Genomic DNA, 17,119 nt, shown 5'->3' with positions numbered 1-17,119 from the left:
GGGCTCCCCAAATCACCGCACTCCTGCAGACAAGTGTGCCCATTCTGCTCAAACAGGCCTTCTGGTGCTGCCTGAGGCAGTCCGGGACTGCCTCTGAAAATGCTTTTAAGCCATACTAATATCAGCACAAGACAACAGGGAACCTCTCTCCATATTAATGTCATTTACACTTAATTAGTGGAAGACACCAAATTGGCACTATAGGGTAAGTGATGCCTAGATTGTATTCAGCATGAGTTGCAAAAGCCCAGGGCATTTAACCACATGCACTCTGGCCATCTGCTAACAGGATGCCCTTCTGTAAAGGCTCTTATGCCTTGATTATGTAAATATGGGATATTCAATCCTTGAAACTGAAGATAATTACTAAATAAGTCACTGCAATTCAAGCAATACATTTGAACCTTGCATCATCATCCTAACTGCAATTGTACTGTTGTCTGAGTAGGATAAAGAACATTGGGCCCCAGAGATAATTACCCAACTGGTGGTGATTTAAATTAGGATTGTTTGTGTTCCTTATCCTGACAGATGGCTGGAAAGGGACGCTCTTGGCCTTCAATAAATCAACTCAGTCTCTAAAAATATTAGGTTTCAGAGTAGCAGCCGTGTTAGTCTGTATTTGCAAAAAGAAAAGGAGTACTTGTGGCACTTTAGAAACTAAATTTATTAGAGCATAAGCTTTCGTGAGCTACAGCTCACTTCATTGGATGCGAGCTGTAGCTCACGAAAGCTTATGCTCTAATAAATTTGTTAGTCTCTAAGGTGCCACAAGTACTCCTTTTCTTTTTTCTAAAAATATTATACCCAACTAGACTGGCACTGTGTGAGGTCCAACTGCAAACAAGTTTCAGACATTTTAAGGGCCTGATCCAAAACCCATTGAGGTGAATGGGAGTCTTTCTACTGGATCAAGCTGGAAGTGTCCTATTTGTTGCCAACAACAAGGGGAAGGATTCCCTTCCTCTGATAGAGAGGCACTGGATTTATGGCTTAAGAATATCTGCAGCCCACTAACCCCACTTTTTTCCTATGATTGCAGAGGTGTTAGTGGGACACTTCACCTTGAATTCTTACAATAGGGCTTAGCTACTTATACTAAATAATATGCTCCACCCTGTATTTAGCTGTGACACCAAGTACCTTCCCCAGACCTGAAGGCGATCTGTGTAGCTTGAAAGATGGTCTTTCACTAACCGAGGTCAGTCCAATGAAAGGTATTGTCTCACCCACCTTTGCAGGACCGAGGCCTAGGAGAGCAAAGTGCTGAGTCTGATCCAGAAAAATACTGGAGCACATGCTTAACTTTAACCACATGCATACTTTCATGATATGTTGGGACTGAAGTGCTCACTCTTGCAGGGTCAAGCCTCTAGCTCAGCACACAGGAAATAGAATTTCTCCTTCATGCAGCATTTAAAAGAAGTTACTCACATATCCATAAGTGGCTGCAGAGGCTAGCAATGGAGGAGTTTATGCAAAGCACTACCAAAACGGAACCAGGCCATGGCAGGACAAACAAAGAGGCTGGGGGCATGCCTGGACCTCTTTTCTCTCTGGCTATTCTAGGCTGCAGAGTTGTGCAAGGCTGGTGAAATTAGAGCATCCCAAGGAACCCTCTACCTCACCCTGGGGGCTGACAGCTGAGAGCAGAGCAGAATTAGATGCACTGGTAGCTTAAGTCACTTGTATTCCCCCACACCCCACCCATGTGGAATCTCCTGAGACAGCATAAAATCCAGTTCTGGAACTTCCTGAAACCCTAACCTGTGCTGATAGTGTTTCATTAGCCATTATGTTTATGGTATAGATGCCCATTAGATATTATCTCCATATACCTTAACAAGGTAATTGGAGACCAGGTCTTAAGTGTTGGCTTTGCTTTTTACACCTGCTACAGAATGATATTTTATGATGGAATCAGGTGAATGAGTAACAAACAGAAGCAAACCACATTACACACTCATTTAATTCTCCTGGAGACTGACCCTGGAGTCTGAAATCCTTGGTTTAGCCACAGAACAGATAAGTTAAGAGCTTCCTTCACACACTTCCCAGTTGCCCATCAAACTGCTTCACTGGGGTAACTTGAGAGGGGAGTTTGAGGTCCAAATTCCTTGATGTCTCCTGGACACTGCTACCAAGGGGCCAACAGTGAAATCAGAGCTACACCGATTTACACCAGTAGAGGGTCTTGACTCATGTAATTATACCACATGGCACAGGTATGAAACATGGCATTATTCTGATGCAGCACAGGCTTGAAAAAAGTGGAACTGAGCTCACAGCATTTTTGTTCTACAGTTTGCTCAAGGCCACTTTTGCAGAATCGCTGTGTCACTTTTATACTAACTGCCTCCTAAACCAGTCAAACTCTACTAAAGGGAGTTCAGTAATATTTCTAACAATCCTCAGACCACATCCCATTAAAAAAATACATTGAATGACACCTGCCCTTTAAAACACAGGCTAACCTATGGCCTACTGCCTCTGAGATTGTCCTTCTGCAGCACTTCACACCTTGCCCTGACAGCTTGATGCATTGGCTGCTCTGTGCAGCACTTAATTTCTAAGCAGGCCTATTTCCCAGCTGCTTGATTCAATTGCTTCATTATGTCATTGCCTACAGAACACTTCCTACCATCTATCTCACATCCCAGGAGTGAGGGAAACAAGAGGTCTATATGGAATTATTAATCACATGTTATGAGGGAATTCAATGTACACTCCAGCCTTTAATTAAACACTCTTATTTGGGGACCTTTGCAATTGTAAATAGTTCAGGCACAGAAAGTTGCCAGTCTCCCAGTGCAGATATTTAAACTAATTTAACCTCCATCAGCCACTCTGAAAAGTGTGGCATTTCACTGGTGATTAAATTAGCATTCAAGCCTAATTAATTATGGGAAGACAGAAAAAGCCAACACCACACAGCATATGTTGCAAATCTAGTTGACAATAGAAAAATGTTAAATGGATCTGTTATATATACACATAACTGGAGAACATAAATGTCTGATGTTTTGGAACTTAGAAATATTGCAAAAAGCATCTGATATCTATATTAACTCAAAGCCCCAAATGGGTTGGGATTGTTTATACTGCATTATTACAGGATGGATTTTACCAGCTGTCTTGCTGAGCAGTAAGTTGCCCTAATCTATAGTTAGAACTATCATGGTTTTAAGCACATTGTATTGTCTAGAGTAATTATTGCCCTAACTGCATTGGGTATCCAGGTAACTCGAGAGGCTCATAGCTGTAAGAGTCAGTAGAGCACCCTCTATGGAAGATACTGGGAAAGCAGTTAAGTCTGTCAAAGAATCCTTGTGTGTTAATAAAATCAGGGCTTCTGAGCATTTATTGCTAGTATGAACTCTGCACAGTCAACAGAGAAGGGGAGCAGGTCCCAGTAAAGTCAGATTATTAATTACAGAGACTTACCTTTAGTACCAGGTCACAGGACACACAGCAGCACTGGGGATTAGTTCTGTGGAGTCTAAAGCCCCCTTTCCATCATCATGGGCTCACCACAGCCCCACCAGGACTCTCCCTCCAGCCAGGTCACAGAACTGTCCTGCCTTGCTGTGGTATCCAAGTCCTGTTGTAGCAACTGTTCTCATGCCCCACCCCAGACAGTCTTCCAGGACAAGCCTGTGCCACTTTCCCAACAGCTGGTAGGGGAGCCCAGACCTGTCCACTACTACAGTTTCCAGTTCAGGGACCTTACATACAGCAGCTACGGTCTGCTTGCTCCAAGATCTTTTTGCTACTTTCCTGGATTCCTTCCCTGCTTTGCTGTAGCTACTGCCCATCCACCAGGTTTTCCAGGCAGAACTCCCTCCCCCTAGGGAGCAACTGTAGACTACCCAACACAGGCACCCCAAACATACCTCCCCCAACAATCACTCCAGCCAATTTCCCCTGCCAACCTTTGGTTTTGCCAGCTTCCTGGCTTTATACCAGCCCCTACTGTTCCTTCTCAGCTGGGCTCCATCATCAATCAGCCTTGCAAGCCCTGACTCTCCCCCAGGTGCACCCTCTCAGCTTAATTAACCCAAATTAACCTGCACTGCCTTATGTGGTGTAGAAACCTTATCACACCCCATAACAAAGAGGGAAAGCACTTTTGCATTCAAAGTCTGGTCTATGGTGACCAGTGCTAATTAATGTAATAACATTACATTATGTTATGGTTATTTCTCTGGTCAGAGAGGAAAATCCCTCAACAGTCATGCTGGGCAGATACGCTTTGTCTGGGCTAGAGTAAAAAGCAATTAAAGGTTAACAGGGGCCAGGGAGCAATATTACTTTTGTCAGATTGTATGAGAAACTGGTTATAGTCCAACTAAATCAATGACTTCCTGAGCCCGTGGCAGATTCCATAAGCCATAAAAACTCCAACACACACCTAGCTAAGCTGCATGTCAGCTGCTGTTTGATTCTGCTGAAGTTCAGCGCATGAACTGCTGTAATATTTCAGTGCAAGTATAAGGCCAACAGACCCCAGGCACGATTGAACCGGGGACCTCCGGAGCTTAGAGCATGAGTCTCTACCGCATGACCTAAAAGCCAAGTGCCTGTTATCTATGGCTGAAGAGCAGACTCGTGTTCTCTCGTGCACTCTACGTAGTCTCGGTGTCACTAAATGGGACAGAACACCACACCCAGAAGGTGTGTGGGTTACATAAGCAAAACATATCATCACTAGCTTTTGATCCCAGCTCTGCAGTGACTAGATCTAGGTTTGAATATTAAGGCATTTTTATTGCAGAATGTTTTGGTTTTTTTGGAGAGCGGGGAGGTTTCAACACTGGAATTACTATGGGATTCACTTACCCACTTCCATTCCCCCTCCCTCTCTCCTTTCTAAGATTCTACCAGCCCAGCTTCCCATGTACCAAGGGATGGATTGGACTCTCTTTAGATGTGCACAAAGTACTCGTACTAAGATGTCGGACTTCACCAGAATCAGGGCATGATTCTCACTTAACTCATGACTCTTGCACTGGTCCACTGCCAGAGTGGTGTGAAGGGGCTTTAGCATACCTGAGAATCAGGCCAACAGTGTTTTTCACATTGTGTAACAAAATCAAAATTGGGCCCATTTTTGAAGAAAATTTCATTAAGGAGCAAAAGTATGTTCAGCAAATATCTTGCCCCTTCTGCCAGTGCAAAATATACTGAGCCCTGAGTATATTCTCTGCTGTATGGCACTTGGGTTGAACAAAGCCAAACTTTTGGATAGCCACAGCTTAGAGCCATTGTGGAATCTGTCCAACTGCTAGCAGGGCTAACACAGGCCCATGTGAATCAGGAACACACTCATTTTCTAAGCAGTGATTCATTTTTCATTTTTAAAAATATGCAACATTTCATGCTTTTAGCATTTACTTGATGCAAAACTAACCCTTTCATCGAAACTGCAAATGAAGTGAAATATGGGATCGGGGAACAATTCTGTGAAATCATTTTGAAATGACCTCTGTTCTAATTTTCCAAGGGTACCCAGCTCCCCATCCAGATGGGGACATCATTAGAGAGCAACACCTCTGTCCTCTAGAGCTGGTTGGGAAATGGTTATTTTTTCCTACCAAAAAAAAACAAACTGAAAACAATTTGCTTTCTTTTTTATCAAAATAATTTGGTCATTCTTCAAAAATCCAGACCCCAAAATGTTGGGCTTTAGTTGCCAAAAACTGAAAAGAAAAACAAACAAACCACATTTCAGGTTTGCAGTTTTTTGACAATAACCCAAAAGTGTTTTTTTTTTTAAAAAAAAAAGATGTTTATCATTAATTTTGTCAAGAAAGGCCATTTGCCATTAAATCTTTAGCCAGGTTCTTTGAATATTAACCGGATCCTGGAGAAGTAAGAAGTAATGTACAGTGCAGTATGTCAATGCTTTATTGTAACTTTGCCTTAATGAAACGTTTCCAAAAAAAAAAAAAGTTTCAACTAAATGTTTTGGACCCGACTTCCGCACAAAGAGAGAGGCCTGAGTGTGCTGCCTCTGCAGATCTCATGGCCCCTTTGTCCTGGGGAAAGAGAGAGACTCACTGGTGCTAGGTTCCCCTTTATTCAAATCCACCATACGCGGGCATCCTCCCTGAAAAGGCTCCTTGCCCCTTCCTGGGCTGACTCAGCACCTCCATATCAGGGTATATTGGGGAGTAACGTCCCCTTTCCAGATGGTTTGTCAGGCTGGGACTCATTTGCAAGAGAAGCTATAATAGCAACTCTTGCAAACCCTGGCTCAAGCCCTGATGTGCTGAGAAAACCTAGTCTGTTCAAGGACTTGATGGATTTTACTGTCTCTTTGGTTTGAGAGCCAATGCGTTCTCCTTTCTGAATCAATTCCTGGCCTCTTTGCCAGCACTGACCTTCTGCAGTGCTTCATACCTCCCCCTGAAAAATCCCTTTTCTATTGTTTTTAACCTCGCTAGCTACCATCAAGTGTTTTGGAAGAGGTCCATTTGCTGTAAAATTATCCCGGGTTTTTCTCTCTGCTGCCCATGAGGATCCGTGGCAGGGTTCTCAGCCCCAGGCTTAATAAACCGCAGTCTCATTGTCGGCTTGTGGTAATGTTTGCTTTTTCTACCCACTTCGGGGCTTGTGTGTGGCAGTGGAGATGTATCTAGCTGCAGCTGCTGGCATGCCTGTAGGCAGTGTGCATCCCCTCCCCTGCTCCTGTGTCATGTGTGATGAGCGAAGGAGGCCACACCTTCACAGGTGGGGTGAGCTCTGCCCAGGGCTGTGAGGATCCCTGCATTTGTCACCACTCATCTCCCATTCAGGCGTAATCGATATATGTATTTCAACCTCTCTTTCATTTACAAATGGCTCCATGTCTAGTTGGCAGCCGGTGTCAAGTGGAGTGCCCCAGGGGTCGGTCCTGGGGCCCGTTTTGTTCAATATCTTCATAAATGATCTGGAGGATGGTGTGGATTGCACTCTCAGCAAATTTGCGGATGATACTAAACTGGGAGGAGTGGTAGATACGCTGGAGGGGAGGGATAGGATACAGAAGGACCTAGACAAATTGGAAGATTGGGCCAAAAGAAATCTAATGAGGTTCAATAAGGATAAGTGCAGGGTCCTGCACTTAGGATGGAAGAATCCAATGCACCGCTACAGACTAGGGACCGAATGGCTCGGCAGCAGTTCTGCGGAAAAGGACCTAGGGGTGACAGTGGACGAGAAGCTGGATATGAGTCAGCAGTGTGCCCTTGTTGCCAAGAAGGCCAATGGCATTTTGGGATGTATAAGTAGGGGCATAGCGAGCAGATCGAGGGACGTGATCGTTCCCCTCTATTCGACACTGGTGAGGCCTCATCTGGAGTACTGTGTCCAGTTTTGGGCCCCACACTACAAGAAGGATGTGGATAAATTGGAAAGAGTACAGCGAAGGGCAACAAAAATGATTAGGGGTCTAGAGCACATGACTTATGAGGAGAGGCTGAGGGAGCTGGGATTGTTTAGTCTGCAGAAGAGAAGAATGAGGGGGGATTTGATAGCTGCTTTCAACTACCTGAAAGGGGGTTTCAAAGAGGATGGTTCTAGACTGTTCTCAATGGTAGCAGATGACAGAACGAGGAGTAATGGTCTCAAGTTGCAATGGGGGAGGTTTAGATTGGATATTAGGAAAAACTTTTTCACTAAGAGGGTGGTGAAACACTGGAATGCGTTACCTAGGGAGGTGGTAGAATCTCCTTCCTTAGAGGTTTTTAAGGTCAGGCTTGACAAAGCCCTGGCTAGGATGATTTAACTGGGACTTGGTCCTGCTTTGAGCAGGGGGTTGGACTAGATGACCTTCTGGGGTCCCTTCCAACCCTGATATTCTATGATTCTATGATTCTATGATTCTAACTCTTATTGAAACTCTGCTTCCTACCTGGATTTGTTCTCCAGAGAACTAAAGCAAAAGTTTCTTAAACAGCTATCGGTGTGTTAGCATTGTTATCCTTATGTTACATAATGGGAAACCATGGCAGAAGGATTAAAGCCAGCCTTAGCCACATAGCTACTGATTCAGGGTGTTTCAGATTTGAAAGAATGGGGGCCTGCTATTCTAAGGTGCTGAGTATCTGCACCTCCGGTTTTTTAATCATTTGTCATCTCTAGATGGACACCCAAAAACTTTTGGCATAAATGACTTGATTAATGCCACCAGATGAATCCATGCCGGAGCTGGGATTAATGGTCAGGAGTTCTTGGCTCCCAGTTCTGTGATCAGACCTCTCTCTGAAGTGTGCTCATTCCTGGAAAGAAAATGTGGCACCAGTGTGTCCTCCCATTGAAGATATTCTCCCTGGGGCCATATGCAATAGCAGGGGGACATTCCATCAAAGGACCGTGCCTGGTAGCTCAGCTTGTAGCATAGTGCTCAGTCATGGATTTTGCATTCTTCACACTACCACCTTCTCTTGGCCGTTCTGAATTCTGTGTGCCCTGCAGACTGAAGCCCTCTGTTTATTGTTATGGTTTAACCCAACCAGCTTTGCAACTCAGGGACAGGAACTCCTGTCCTGCATTTAAGATAGTTGTAAGAAGCCATTAAGCTCCTATATGTAACCAGGTAGTTGAAACAATAGGAGCAACGCCCAAACACAAGCACTTGGCAAGGCTTGAGTAGAAGCTGATCTAAGGGGTTTCCCTAGGGACTGATACAGAAAGCACAGGGGCTAGGACATTGGGACGGTTTGTCTGGGTGTCTGTGAGAGAAACAGCAGAAAGGTGAGAAACATTAAGAGAGAAGGCAGTGAGGAAGCACCAGATCTTGCCCCAGAAGCACTGGGAGTGTGTCCCTGGGAAAAAAAAAACAGAGAGAGAGAGTGCTTTGGAGCAGAGTGCTGGCTGAAAGAGGCTTGCAGCTGTGGGCAAAGAAACTATATCCTGTTGTTTGATTGTGGTCAAACAATTTCTTTGTAAATAAATAGAGTTGCATCAAACTCCTGTCTACATCAATTTCTCCCCTAGCAGAAACAACCGACAGGGCCCAGAACTTTGGCTAACCATTCAGGTCAAAAAGAAGGGGTAACATTATTATCCGTAAAAAGAACAGGAGTACTTGCGGCACCTTAGAGACTAACAAAATTTATTAGAGCATAAGCTTTCATGAGCTACAGCCCACTTCATCGGATGCATAGAATGGAACATATAGTAAGAGGATAGATATATACACACACACATACAGAGAAGGTGGAAGTTGCTATACAAACTATAAGAGGCTAATTATCTGAAACCTGTCATTATTATCCTTGGAACAGCAGCACAACTTTCCCAAACCAACGTTCCTGCATGAAATAAGCTTCAAACCTGACCTGGACAGACTATGCTCTTGTGAATTGGGGAGTTCAGTCTCCATGGCCCATTCAATCCTTGGCTCATGCTGAGTTTACCAGCAAAGGCATCAATTATTGCCAAGTGGGGTGATTTTTTGTGTGAGACTTGAAGTCCTAAATAAATGGCCCTCTATTAGTTGCACTTAAACCAATTGCCGTAATGTCTCGTCCCGGTCTTTGTTTCTCTAATGAAAGGTCATCCTCTTTACCATTGTGGGACATGGTGCGTTGCTGCATTCTCACCATTACAGCTTTCCATTTGGTTTGTTAAGATAAATAGGTCTGAGATTAAACTGAGCTTAAATTATCCCGGCTCTGTTGTTGACATGAACTCATCTGCATTTACAGCCAAATTAGTGCAAATAGCAAAGCCTAAAAATAGAAATTGGGGAAGCCCGGTGAACAGGGATCTTCCTGCCATCTTCAGTACACAAAACTGTTGTTCTCCTGCTTGGCCTCTTATTCCCCTGGGAGCCTCTCTCCATCATCTGCAACATGGTTATTCTTCTAGGCGTTATTTATTCATCTAGAAATAAATGGAACAAAACAGACATGGTCCAAGTGCAAACAACACACAGAAATAAGGCTAAGGATCTTTGCCCAATGCTTGTCCTTCCTAAGCATCAGGTGTGTGTGTAAGACTGAGGAAAATGTTTCCACAGCTGAGCAGCCTCTCACAGTTTGCTCAACAGTTCCAATGGTCACAAAGGATTGCAGCTGCTTAAACTCTGAAGGGAGTTCAGTACAGGAGAGGCAATGAGAGAGCTTTGTATTAGAGAGAGGGTAACATTATCAAAAGCATCTAAGTGACTTAGAAGCCTAAGTCCCATTTTCATTTAGATGCTTAGGAGAATTTTTCAGTTCTCAAAAACCAGTTTGGGTAAAAAGTGTCGATTTTTGGTAAAAGTTTTCATTTTTCAAAAGCAGAACCTTTCTACCAAAACCTGAAGGTTTTTAATCAATTATTTTTTCTGTTTTTTCAATGAAAAAAATGGAAATTTTCAGCCTAAATGGAAATTTTCCACAATAAAGCCCTTTTTCATTCAAAAAATTCTTTTGACAAAAAAAGGTAGATCTCAGCTTTGTAGGGAGTTTAGTTCAACCAGAAGAATAGAACATTTCCTGGCAAAAAACTAATGTGTTTTCATAATGGGCCAGAACCTCAGCTGGTGTCAGTGGAGCCATACTGATTTATTCCACCTCAGATTCTGGCCCAGTGTTTCTATGTTCCCCGTATCAGATAATAACTTGTACTTCTCACCCCAAAGCCCTTGAAATATACATGGGTCCAATCAATCTAGAAGTCCTTATTTAGACAATGGAAGTTTTGTCTTCAGGACTGACCCACTGATAAAGAATATGAGAATCTCTTCAATACACTACCCAAGATCTGATACTTCCCTTAATCTGATAGTTGCAAAAGTTTCATCAGCCTTTGAGTGGTGCTGGCTATTTGTATTTTACATAGCTGAGGGATGAAACCCATTACACAGCAATAATTAAAGCAGCTAGAGTTTTAGCTCCTTGGGTCTCTGTAGTCAAATATCAAATCAATTCTTGATTGATCCTTGTAGCTGCTGCTCGTGTCTCATGTGGTTGTGTACTGAATGTATGCTGTTTTATTCAATGTTTGTTTGGTTGTCACTCTCCTAACTAATGCCATACAGGGCAGGTCAAAGCCATGTAGTCCAAGTCAATAAATTAAATGAGAATGTGTTTTCAGTCACTTCTGCTCATTGAAGATTTTAATTGTTTAAGCAGGTGGAGGATGCAGGTCGGACGGGCCCTCTGTTGGCCAGATCAGATGTTAAGTAATATAGATTCACAGCACCCTTGTGAGACGGTAGGTACTATTATCCCTCATTTTACATAACTCACCCAGTGCCACATAGCAAGTCAGTGGCAGAGCCTCCTTTGCTGACAAAGACAAAATCTCTCTCTTTCCTCTGAAACAGAAGTGAGATATTAGTAGGAGTCTAGTAATTACACCATTTCTGCCAGAATATATGCAGGGCAATCAAGTTCACTGACTTCATGTAGGCTACCTGATGACTAATCTGCCTTCTTCCTGAGTTTATCCACCCTGAAACCAGATCTAGCTCCACGCCAAGGGGAAGCATCTTCTGTGATTAATTCTAATGTGCTATTGTATTTATTTTAAATAAAGACTTCACAACTTCCAGCCACCTGGCCCTGCAATAATCACTGGTGAATCAGAGCTGGGCACACGCTCAGAAAAAAACCCCAACCCTTCCCCCAGAATCCATTCACATTTCTGAACGGATTTGCTTTGACCTTTCTCTGTTCACATTCTCTGATTAGTCTACTAGTGGGAGCTGGTAAGGATGTTGTTTGGGAGGCGGGTCCTGGGTCAGGGTGAGGGGATGTAGTGGGGCAGCAGGGGGGTTGTTGAATCTGGACTGGGACATGGGCTGCTGGGGCCTGGGGTAGAGAGAGAGGTTGCTGGATTAAGTGGTGCTGGGCTTCTGAGAGGTGGTGAAGATGCTTCCCTCAACTCTTCCCCGCACGTGCAGAGCAGTCTTCTCTGGGGCAGCACCACTTCAAGAGCCTGCGGACAAGCTCCTCTTTCAAGATGCTGAGAGCCTCCTGTGAACTGCTGAGGACCCTACACTCCCATTGTACCCAGTGAGAGTTCTGTTCTATTCTGATACCATGCTCATCATCTTAGTATCTGAGCACCTTCCAGCCGCAACTTAAGCAATGGGACTAGCACCTGTCAGGTGTTTATTGTGTCATCCGTTCCCCAGGAAGAGGGAGAAGTGTGCGCAGTGGAGTATTTTATTTGGGAATTTTATGTGTGTATGTGTGTGCACACGCAAAATTAACCAACAAGATCACTGCAGCACTGTGTACTTGCAGTGAAAGGCTGATGAACAGTCTACAGACAAAGAGTTAGTCAGACAAACCATTCAATGAGTAATGGCAAACCACAAATGGATTGAAGAAAATTGGGTTTTGCTTGTTGGCAAACCCCATAAAAGAGGTGAAATTCACTCAATACTTATGGGGGGTTGCAGGGGAGGTACACTCCATCAGCCCTTTAGGGCAGTATGGCATCACAGCCAGGGTCACTAAGGCAGACCTAAGCTCCAGGGCAGGAAGGTCTAGTAGCCAAAGTTTAAGTAGCAGCCCTTCTTCTCAGGGGAGTATGGCCCAGTGGCCAGAGTCAATAGGGCTATTCTGGGGTTCCGGACAGTAAAGCCCAATGCCCAGTCTATGTAATGACCTTCAGCAGCCCAATTCACCTCCTCACCTGCCGGCAGTGTGTGTATCAGGTCGGCTGGAGTAGAGGGCCTGCACTCACTCTTCTCCACTGGGTCCTAACCCAGGACCCTAGGGAACCAACTGCACACTGCTTGGTCTCAGTCACCCATTTCTACCATCCCATTCCAGGCCACCTCATACCCCATCTTCCAATGCAGGAGCTCCCTCAGCAACCATGGCCTAGCCTCTGTCGGCCTTGGCAGGGGTTCAGTAGAGGCACCAACTTGGCTGGCATCAGCATCTGGTGTCTCTGGCAATCTTCCATCAGGAGCCTGCAGCACACATCTGCTCTCATGGGTCGCCTAGACTGAGCAGAGCTACTCCCTCTTATACTGTGGTTCCAGCTGGAGCATGCCCAGCAGGGGTGAGGGTGTGTGGCTTCCTCAGCCCATGGCTTGGAGTTAATCCCCTTCTAGCCCAGTGTGGGTTAGGTACACCCATTACAGGGGGTTCACAAATAATTTACAAATAATTCTGTGGGGTATATACTGAAATTCATCATGGATAGTTCAGGACTAATGAATCTCACTATAAATTTTGTAGTACAGATCCCCAGCTGATATAAATTGGCCTACAGTTTACATCAGGTGAGGATCTATATATTGCTAGTTTGGAAAAGATAGCATGTATTATTATCACAGACAAGGGTACGTGGAAGCCAACCCAATGACTTTCATGAGGTCAACCATTGTTTTAATTCATGCCAAAATAAAAGTTTTCCTTAATAAGAGTGAAAAATGTAATGACAGCAAACATAAATAAGACCATTAGAGGCAACTAAAATATACCCCCGTTGCCTTATTAAAGCCTGTAAATCAACCTGACTGTATCGAGTCATATGCAGTGCCTTGGCACATAATAAATAATCAATTTTACCCTGGGCGTTTGTCCATACACAGTGCTCCCTCCAGTTACGAATTACCAAGTGATTGTTTTTCTAGAACTGAGTGTGGTTGCTTTTCTCTCAAATGATGAGATAGACCACATATTTGTGAGATCACGGTAAAGCAGAAGAGGCTACAAAAGGACAAGCTATTTCTTGGCCTCATGAGAAGCATAAAGATTCAAATAAATAATCCTGTTCTAAGTGCTGGTCCTCTGGGAATGAAATACCTTTTTTTTTTTTTGAGGGAGGGGGACAAGGGTGGTAAAAGTTGGAGTAAAAATATACTAAGGTTTGACCCTGTTCAAGCAGCAATCAGGTTGCTTTAGACATGCTGAAATGACACTATATAACCCCTCCTTTAAGAGGAGTTGCCTAAGAAAAGGCAACTCATTTAGATGTTGATGCTGACGGTGCCGAAGGCTCTGTTATGAATCCGGCTACCTCCGGTATAATGTGTAATTATTTTAGTATAAAATGCACAAAGGGACACTAGTTTAACCAAAGGCCTAAAAACGAAAGAGTTCTGTTGAATTCAGCCTGAGGCTCAGTCAAGATCCAGAGCCTCTTTGGTGGAGCACTTGACACAAAGCTGAATAAATACTTTTTAAAAGCCTCATCAAAGAGCCGGGCAATGTCTCCAAAAGCAAGCCAGGCTAGACTTTGAAAAGTGTAGTTCCTGCAGCTATTAAAATAGTGCCACAAAAGGTTATCCTGGCAGCACATGTCATCTCCCGGCCTTTGCATTGTAACAGAGCATCAAGCGGAAAAGTTTCAGAGTAGCAGCCGTGTTAGTCTGTATCCGCAAAAAGAACAGGAGGACTTGGGGCACCTTAGAGACTAACACATTTAGTTGAGCATAAGCTTTCGTGAGCGACAGCTCACTTCATCGGATGCATTTGGTGGAAAAAACAGAGGGGAGATTGATATACACGCACAGAGAACATGAAACAATGGGTTTATCATACACACTGTAAGGAGAAAGAAAAGGACTTGGGGCACCTTAGAGACTAACACGTTTAGTTGAGCATAAGCTTTCGTGAGCGACAGCTCACTTCATGGGATGCATTCGTCCGATGCAGTGGGCTGTCGCTCACGAAAGCTTGTGCTCAACTAAACGTGTTAGTCTCTAAGGTGCCCCAAGTCCTCCTTTTCTTCAAGCGGAAAAGTCTCTGCACCATCGGAACTAATTCCCCCTCCTGGCCGCAGGCTAAAAGGGCAGATCTGTCCGTCACCGTGACTGCTCTTCGCCCAAGACATCAGCCAGTGCTGAGGCCTAAGGAGGTTTTGTAACTCCAGGAGGGGAGGCGGGTATTTGTGCGGCGCACACTAGGTGCGGTTTCTGTGACGGCAGGAGCCTCCGGCTCCTCGGCAGCTCTCGGCTCGCAAGCCCGGCCCCGTGGCTTCCCCCCGGGGCCAGGCTCGCAGCGGCTTCTCCTGCCTTCCCCCCGCTCTTCTGGTCCTTCCACGCGGCGGGACGCCCGCGGCTCGTCCCCACTGCGACGGGGCTCAGCGCAGCCCCGGGCCCGTGTCCCGGCCGCGGCCGCTGCCTCGGGGGCGGCTCCCGGCTCGGCGCGGAGCTGTCCCGCGCTGGGTGCTGACGCCGCCGCTGCCGGAGCGCGGCTGGCTCGGCTGGCTCGGCTCGGCTCGGCTCGGCGCAGCCCCCGGGACAGCGCGGGCGGGGAGGCCTGGGCCAAGTGCCGCCCGCCGAGCCCCGCGAGCCGCGGCCGCCCCTGCGGCCCCCGGGCTCGCCACTACCCGCCTCCCGCAGCCAAGGCTGCCCCGGGCCTCGCAGCCGCGGCTCAGGAGCGGCCCCGGGGACTGCCCGCGAGCCGGAGCCCCCGCGCTGCGATCCCAGGGGGGAAGCTTTGCTGCTCGCCGCGAGAGCCAGAGCAAGTGCAAGAGAGACTGTTTACCGGGGCCTAGGGCAGGGGCGCAGCAGCCGACCCACCTCCCTGGCAGTGCGGTGGTTTTCCTGTGTGGCGCGGGGGGGAGACAAGGGACCGATTTATTCCAGAGCCCCTCCGCGCCGGGCTGCTGCACACACGTGCGGCTTCAGCCTTTGCACGCCGCTCCACCGAGCCCGGACAGCGGCAGAAAAGCGTTGCCCCGAAGTCAGGCTCCTTACCAAACCTGGCGCACCCCAAAGCCTGAAGCTCTGGCAATTGCTGACTCAGTTTCGCTAGGCAACTACCGCACGTTTCCCACCAGCGATTCCTGGTTTGTTGGGGTTACGCTCCCGGCTGCTCAGGAAAAGTGCCCATGAAAAGGGGAGAGCCCGGTGGCAGGCTCTGAGAAGGGTGGGAGAAGCCACGGTGGAGAGTGGGGCTGTTGTGGATGTACAGGACAAGAAGGGTTGCCATCTCTGCTCCAGCGAGTCGTATGGCTTGAAGGTAAGACTTTTCCCCCCCCCCCCTTCTCAAATAATATGGATGGTACAGATACCATGAGGAGGAGATGGACAGACAGAGCTAAGGTTTGGAGTGGCTTTTTACTTTATTTCGCCAAATTTCAAAACTGCAGTGCAAATTCTTTTCTCAATTTGAATCAACCCCAGCAAAAACTTAATTATTCATGATTCCCCCACCCCATCCCCACTCCGTTTTCAACCAACTCCATGGATAAACCACAGTAAGATGCATTTATTGTTGCCAAAGGAACACACTGTTCTCATTAGAAGTGTAATGCTTAATTTCTCTCTCACACACATGAAACAAACCAACAGGGCAAACGCCCACTGAAAATGTTTAGCCAGAGGAGACACTCTATTCCCCTGGATATGCTCAAATCAGGGAATCCAGCATATGGCTGTTGTCATATCCCAAAGATAAAAATCTAGGGTTTTAATGAAAAATGTTTTTTTTCTTACACCAATTAGTATTTTACCTCAAGTCAGAGCCACATCATCCCTTATTTAGTTCTCAGCACAATAAATGAGGCAGATCTTTATGATGAATAATCTTTTTTAATGATGGAGGCGGGAGTTGTTTTCTTCACCTTTTCCTGAATGAGGCTGGAAAACAGATCTTTAAGGCTATTTCCTCGAAACATTGACAGTAGTTGTTGTGGACAATTTACAGTGACTTGTGGGGAATGAACTAGTCTTCACTATTACGTTGATACTTTATGTCTCTGCTATGGGCTTCATCTGACTTCAATAGGAATCTTTCCAGTGACCTCAGTGAGAGTTGGATTGGGTCCTAGCTGCTGCATTTCTGATGAGCATTTTTGTCAAAGTTGCTGGGTGTAAATGGATTATACACAGGTGGCCCTTCATTGTACGCTACAATTAAATCTCAGTCAGGGTAGTCAAGATGTAAGATATGGAGCAAAAGTACAAACAGTATGTTAGGATGTGGATTATGCTCTGCTGTCCATGCAAGTGAAGTTTAATCATTTACAAATAACCAACTAAGAAATGATACTATCCCTTGCCAACACAGGTTACAGGTGTAGTTCACTGCAGAAGACATTGAATATGTTTTTAGCATCTATACATTTGATTAAGTGTCATTCCTTAATCACACAACGGTCTTAATGCACAGACTTATATTACATATTTTTATTCTTTCCAAAGTAAATGTTTAGGGGTTGCTCCTAGCAACTC

The 17,119-nt window shown here is 45.5% G+C and overlaps 1 protein-coding gene and 1 long non-coding RNA gene across 2 annotated transcripts in view; one reads left to right on the top strand and one right to left on the bottom strand.

Annotated features, from left to right (window-relative positions):
• LOC122457201 overlaps positions 1 to 3,934 on the bottom strand; it is a 28,727-nt gene extending 24,793 nt beyond the window's left edge. The window contains exon 1 of the long non-coding RNA XR_006276618.1: positions 3,445 to 3,934. This is a non-coding gene — a long non-coding RNA (uncharacterized LOC122457201). The remainder of the gene's footprint in view (positions 1 to 3,444) is intronic.
• Positions 3,935 to 15,298: 11,364 nt separating this feature from the next.
• DRD2 (dopamine receptor D2) overlaps positions 15,299 to 17,119 on the top strand; it is a 73,779-nt gene continuing 71,958 nt past the window's right edge. Inside the window, exon 1 of the mRNA XM_038380921.2 lies at positions 15,299 to 15,905. The gene's annotated coding sequence lies outside the window, so the exon portion shown is untranslated. The remainder of the gene's footprint in view (positions 15,906 to 17,119) is intronic.

This window comes from Dermochelys coriacea, chromosome 22 (genome assembly GCF_009764565.3).
Source record: "Dermochelys coriacea isolate rDerCor1 chromosome 22, rDerCor1.pri.v4, whole genome shotgun sequence".
NCBI classification, from domain to species: Eukaryota; Metazoa; Chordata; order Testudines; family Dermochelyidae; genus Dermochelys; species Dermochelys coriacea.
Note: the sequence above shows the minus strand (reverse complement) of the source record. Positions and strands in the feature narration are given on the sequence as shown.